We start from the raw sequence: 6776 nt of genomic DNA, 5'->3' as shown, positions 1-6776 counted from the left end.
TTGTATTCTTTACCCTTTACTAACCAGTAGATATACATTAAGACACTAACTTAGCAAACATTATTTTTGTTAGGGGTACCTTTATCATATATTTCTTAATCTCCACAAAGGCTTTCAAACTGATTTTTCTTTATACAATTAGTTATTGGTGCTATAATAGTACTAAAACCTTTTTAGGTAGCCCATGAATTTCACATATCCTGTGATTTGGTTGGTGTTGGCAAATTTATAATTGCTTTTCATTTTTGTAGATCAACTTCTGCACTTTTAGAAAAATGTGAGAAAACTGGATTTATGACTGTAGAAGAATCACTAGTTGTCAGAAATTTGTTGGCTGGTTTTCAGGGATAATACATCCAGACTAGATAGCCATATATTTTGCCTGGTTTCAAGGGCAGCCATATATTATTGGGATTTGCCCCTTTTTATACATGGCTGTAAATCTATTTCTTAAGTGAGCAGGGTGTCTATAAGAAGTGTGTAATTCTTTGTAATTGATATACAATTGGATTAGAAATCTTTTTACTTCTTCCAGCCTGAAATTCAACATCTCAACATCATATTAGAGATTTAGGCTTTAAGTTTGATCTGTGTGTTTGGCCTTCATTGCCAAAAGTCTTGTGGTTCTTACTAGCCTTTATTGCTGATGTTTTTCAATTAGCCTTGATTTCTTGAAGAGATATCAGAAGTAGTGGAAACAATCCCTTTAACACAAATGGAGGAGATTGTTCAATCTCAACACCTCAATGAGTTGCAAAATATCCTAGTTGCTTACAAGTTGAATGGAAGAAATCATCTTAAATGATCTCAGCTTGTTTAAACCATACTGAAAGGGAAATTATAGATCATCCATCTCACATGTTTGGGGCCAAAACAAGAGGATCCTCAATTTGAAGCATAGGATGAAGAAGATTCTATGATCATAGCATGGCTATGGAATCCTATGACCCCTGAGATGAGTGGCACATGAATATTCTTGGCTATCGCCAAGGATATTTTGGATGCACTCCAACAAACATACTCTAAGGCAAGAGATATGGTCCAAGTGTACGAGGTCAAGGTAAAGACTATGGCTGAAAAACAAGGGAGTAGGATACTTACTGAATATGCCAATCAGTTGAAATCCTTGTGGCAGGAGCTTGTCAACTGCTGGGTTGTAAAACTAAATATTCTGAAGATGCAGCTATTCTAAAAGGCTTTATTGTATAAGATAGTGTCTATAATTTTCTTGTTGGACTTGCAGAATTTGACCAATTCATGATCCAGATTTTTGGCAAGGATGAAGTTCCTTGTTTTAATGAGGTTTTCACCATAGTCTGAGGAGAAAAAAGTAGAAGAAACTTGATGCTTGAACCACAAATCATAGAGAGCTCTACTATGGTGGCTAATGGTGGAAGTAAATCAACCATGAATTCTGAAAAAACACAAACCTTTGAAAATGAAAGACTTGGGTGACCAAAAGTGCAGAATCATGAGAACTTATGGTGTACTTACTGTAAGAAGGCACGTCATACCTGTGAAAAGTGCTGGAAGTTTCATGGAAAATATCCAAGCTGAGATTAGGGATAGAAAGGAGATCGAATAAGAAAATATTGTTAGACACACGTTGCTGCAGTTCAACCAAATGAAGAAACATATAAGGAGTCAAATGGTCTCAGCCAAGAAGAGGTTAAGAGGGTAAGATATCTCATTGGCAACATCGAAAAGCCTTCAGGTACTTACTATTTCACATATTCAGAAGAGTTTCCACTCTCTATTAGACTAAATATCTCTAGATCAACCTTTTTTTAGTTCTTGGATTATGGATTTAGGAGCTCCTAACCATATGACCCATTCATTAAACCTTTTTTCAGCATATTCTCCATGTCCAAGCAATAGAAAAGTCTCCATAGCTAATGGTTCATGAACACTGTAGCAGGTGTGTTAAGATTAGTCCATTATTACCATTCAAAAAGTTCTTCACATCCCTAGAGTATCCACAAACCTAATCTCTATATCCAAACTCACCCGAGATTTAAATTTCTATATTTTTTTTTATCATAATTATTGCATATTTCAGGACAGGGATTTAGGAAAGATGATTGGACATGATAGAGTAAAGGATGGCCTCTATTACCTTGAAAAATTGAACCTATTGAATAGGATTAAGGGCAGTTTATTTCACTCACTTTTGTCAGAACTTTTTTATCCAATAAAGACAAAGTTTGGCTCCACCATTACAGCCTTAGACATCCATCCTTTAGAATAGTTGAAATTATGTTTCCTTCTTTATTGAAGGAGCTAAATGTTGAGAATTTTCATTGTGAAGTGTGTGAGCTTGCCGAACACAAATGTGCACCTTTCTCAGTTTGTAACACAAACGTTCTACCTTTTTTGTCTCATTCACAATGATATTTGGTGTCCTTCTACTATTTCTAATGTTTAAAGGACCAAATGGTTTATTTCTTTTATTGATGATTGCACTCGTGTCACATGGATATTCTTACGGAAACACAAGTATGATGTCAATACTATGCTCCCAAACTTTTGTACCTTGATTAAAATCAATTTGGGGTTAGTATCAAAAGGTTTAGGCCTGCTAATGCTAAATAATATATCAATCAAGTCCTAACTCCATATTTTCAAAAGGAAGTGATTATTCATGAGTCATCTTGTGTCAGTACCCCACAACAAAATGCGGTAGCTGAAAAAAATTGAATCAACCGAAGCCCTTCTTTTTAAAAAGAAATGTACCTAAATCTTTTTGTGGGGAAGCAATACTTACAATTGCTTATCTTATAAATTGTTTACCTTTGAGTGTCTTGGGATTCAAATGTCCAATGGAAGTCCTTTCATCATTTTATCCTAGTCTTGAAACTACAAACAACCTTGTTCCCAGACTATTCAAGTGTGTGTCATTTGTCCATTTTCATAGCCATAATCATGGGAAGTTAGATCTAAGGGTAATTAAATGTGTCTTTATGGGCTATTCTTCGACTCAAAAAGGGTATAAGTGTTACCACCCTCCCTTAAAAAAGTCTTATGTCTCCGCAGATGTTACTTTCAATGAACATGAGTCTTATTTTACCACTCTATATCTTTAAGCAGATAATTCAACAATAGAAGATAAGGATAGTAAAAATCTTGAGGATTTTTTTCTTGCTTGACCTGTCATCTTATTATAATCCTGTGATTGAGTCCACTTATGTATCTAAACCTAAATCCATGTGCAAGTCAGATCCTAAACCTATGCCTATTTCTGAATCTGAACCTGAACACCAACAAGACACAAATTCTGCCCTTCAGAATGTGAGAATTGGTAAGTTTTTTTCAAGAAAGAAGGTGTTTATTCCTAAATCTATGCAATTCCAAGACTCCAATCCTAATCTTAACAATGAGGTAACAATTTATGAACCGTGGCATTATGAAACTGATTCCTAGTTGAACAAAAATGATCTAGATCTTCCCATTGCTTTTAGAAAAGGGACTAGGGAATGTACCAAATGGCTAGTAATCTTTTGCCTATTTCTTTTCTTTCAAAAAATTTTCTCCATTTCAGAAAAATTTTCTTGTTATAGCTTAAACACTGTTTTCATGCCTAAAAGCCTATCCGAGGCTTTAACCAAAGAGGAATGGAGACAAGCCATGAATGTGGAAATGGAGGCATTCGGAAAAGATAAAACTTGGTAGATAGTAAGGTTACCGGCTGGGAAGATACCTATGGCTATAAATGGGTCTACATAGTAAAATACAAGGTAGAAAGATCGATTGAAAGATATAAAGCAAGATTAGTGGTCAAAGGCTATATCAAAACTTATGGAATCGAATATCTAGATGCTTTTGTTCCAGTTGCAAAGATGAATACTGTTACATTTATCTTATCTTTGGCAGCTAATTATGGTTGGGAATTGTAGCAATTTAGATGTCAAGAATGCATTTTTGCATGGAGAACTAGAAGAAGAAATTTATATGGAAGTACCACCAGGCTATGGGAATAATTTAGCTAATCAAACTATTTGTAAGTTAAAAAAGGCTTTATATGGATTGAAACAATCACCACGGGCATGAATTGGGAGATTTGCTTGAGTAATGATTGCCATAGGGTATAGACAAAGCCAAGGGGATCATACATTGTTTATTAAACACTCATCTTTAAGGAAAGTCATGGTGCTTTTGGTGTATATTGTTGGTATACTAATGATAGGAAATGATGACAAGGAAAGAAAAACTCTAAGTCAGTACTTGGCTAATGAATTTGAAATCAAAGAATTAGGAAGGCTAAATATTTCCTTAGTATTAAAGTAGCTCACTCTAAGCAAGGTATCTTTATTTCCCAACAAATGTATATTACTAATGTCCTCAAAAAATTAGGCATGACAGCTTGCAAACCAGTAACTACTCCAATAGACCTCAACACTAAACTTGACAAAGCAGAGGAGGATATTGCAGTAGACAAGGAAAGATATCAACACCTTGTAGGAAGACTTATACATTTGTCTCACACAAGACCTGATATAGCATGTGTAGTAAGTGTGATAAGTCAATTCATGCATAGGCCAAAAGAATCTCATTTGGAGGCAACGCACATCGAGTGATAGGCTCCAACTCAGTGAAGAAGAAGGACGTCTAGATAAGGGCCCGTCTTAACCGCATAGTATCAAGGTTGAGGGATAACTAGCTGCAAATAGCCAGGTATGGATGTGACCTGTATGTTGGGGAGAGACGAACCGAAGCTTCAAGAACTCGAACCCACTGTTCGAACAATCACAGAACAACAACCCAAAAACTAATCTACACAAAACATCTGGAAGCTTAGAGCACGAATTAGGAGAAAGCCGAAACTTTCCTCTTGCAAATCCATGAGAACTCACAAGAATAATGGTCGAAAGACAACTCTTACTTATAGAATGATAATCAAAGTTCAATTACTCAAAATGAAGAAGGTACAAGGCTGTTTATAGCTGACTTAAACTTGGGATACAAGAATACTATCTTATTAAAATTGGCTAGAAAATCAATCTAAAAATAGAAATTTAGAATTTGTTAGGAAATAAATCTAAAAATAGGAAATTAGAATTTTTTAGGAAATAAATCTAAAAATAAGAAATTAAAATTTGCTAGAAAATCAATCTATATATAGGAATAGTATCCCACAGTTACTGTAGCACATGAATATGGCATGTGCAATCTCTTCAACCTTAAACTTGGAATACTTCAATTACTTGATTTTTTTGGCTAATTGGGATTTGATTTCTATCTTTTATGACTTCCATGATTTCTTGCCTGATTAGGAAAGAAGAAGATGTTGTTTGAGCCAAGTGACCTAATGTCGATACATTTACGAAAAGTGCATTTTCAAAAGCAGCACAAGTACAAGTTGCAACCACAAGGTGATGGACTATTCCCCGGGTGCTTGAGAAGATTAATGACAACGCGTACAAAATTGAGCGCCCGGGTAAGTATGGTCTAAGTGCTACTTTCAATGTTGCAGACCTTTCACATTTATTCGATTCAATCGGGTTGAGGGTGAATCCTTTTAAAGAGGGGGAGGATGATGAGGACATCATGCTCATGGTTACTACACCACCATCTACACCATCTACCGATGGTAATACTTCATCTGGTATGGAAGAGAAAGCATATCAAGGACCAATTACATTAGGCCATGCTAAACAAATCTAAAATAAGGTGAATGCTATCTTATACTCATTCTTAGATTATATTGATATGGTGGTGCTTCTAATTTCTTCTACCTTAATAGTGCTTAGGTGTACCGGAGGTGAGGACATAGTTCCAAACTTAGCCAAACAAAAGGATAGCAAGAGAGAAGCATTTGGAGCTATGCCACATATGGGCCTCACACTCACGTATGCGTCCAAAAAGGAAACTGTGCTTATCTTTGCTGGCTCCACTCAAACAGAGGGAAATGTGGTTTCCTTATACGTCAAACCAGCCCAAAGATATTTTTTTCTACACTAACCCAATTTCTGAAAAGAGACAAAAATAGTATGGCATTTCATTACCTTCGATGCAACCTTTCTCGAATCCTTTGTTCCACTGCTACACCGTAAAGGAGAACTGTGTGAGTATCATCATAAGCTATTGCCATGTCCGCAGGTACTTCATACATCCTTCACAACCTTAGCATATGCCTAGGCTCCATATGGAATCGCTCCATGTAGATGTCTCACAGTTCGGATGTGATTCTAGTGCTCCAGTCCCTCTGGTTCATGCTTACAACCAAGTGAGTTTTGTAAAACTAAAACATGTGGCTGAACTTGGTCTTGTGTAACATACTCCACACCAGGCTGGATGGTTGTAATTGAGCTAAAAACAACTTACGAAGCAATCAAAGCTTCCATATCCTCTTGTGTCACATGGGTTTCCTCTTCCTCTTCTTTTCTTTGCTCTCCTAAGAAGAACATTTCCACCTTTTCCTGATTATACTTTGGTGGTTGTACATTTCTTTGTCTTCTTTGATCCATAATATGAGATATTGAAATAAAGGATTTTGGCACTCTAATCGAAACATAGGGAAGTAAGAGATTTCTTCAACGTTGCCTCTATTTATAGTAGCAGAGAAGATTAAGTGATCTGTAAGGCTATACTAAGCAAAGGTTACCAATCCCCCATCATGTCACTCATACTCTCTCTAAGCCTGCAACTCAGCACAAAGTCAAAGATCTATATCTTCAAGAGGCATGCATCTCAAGACCGAGTTTAGTCACAATAACACACCAGTCCTTGCTTTGGTCTTCTACAATATTCTACAGTGAGAAAGACACCAATCTGCAGAC

At 36.1% G+C, this 6776-nt stretch overlaps 1 long non-coding RNA gene across 1 annotated transcript; it reads left to right on the top strand.

The window, feature by feature from the left end:
- Positions 1-521: 521 nt before the first annotated feature.
- LOC120264700 lies at positions 522-6401 on the top strand. The gene is made up of 3 exons (XR_005537524.1): positions 522-1714; positions 5271-5667; positions 5748-6401. It is a non-coding gene; the product is annotated as an uncharacterized LOC120264700 (long non-coding RNA).
- Positions 6402-6776: the final 375 nt, after the last annotated feature.

The sequence above is a fragment of the Dioscorea cayenensis genome, chromosome 7 (assembly GCF_009730915.1).
Source record: "Dioscorea cayenensis subsp. rotundata cultivar TDr96_F1 chromosome 7, TDr96_F1_v2_PseudoChromosome.rev07_lg8_w22 25.fasta, whole genome shotgun sequence".
NCBI lineage: Eukaryota > Viridiplantae > Streptophyta > Magnoliopsida > Dioscoreales > Dioscoreaceae > Dioscorea > Dioscorea cayenensis.
Note: the sequence above shows the minus strand (reverse complement) of the source record. Positions and strands in the feature narration are given on the sequence as shown.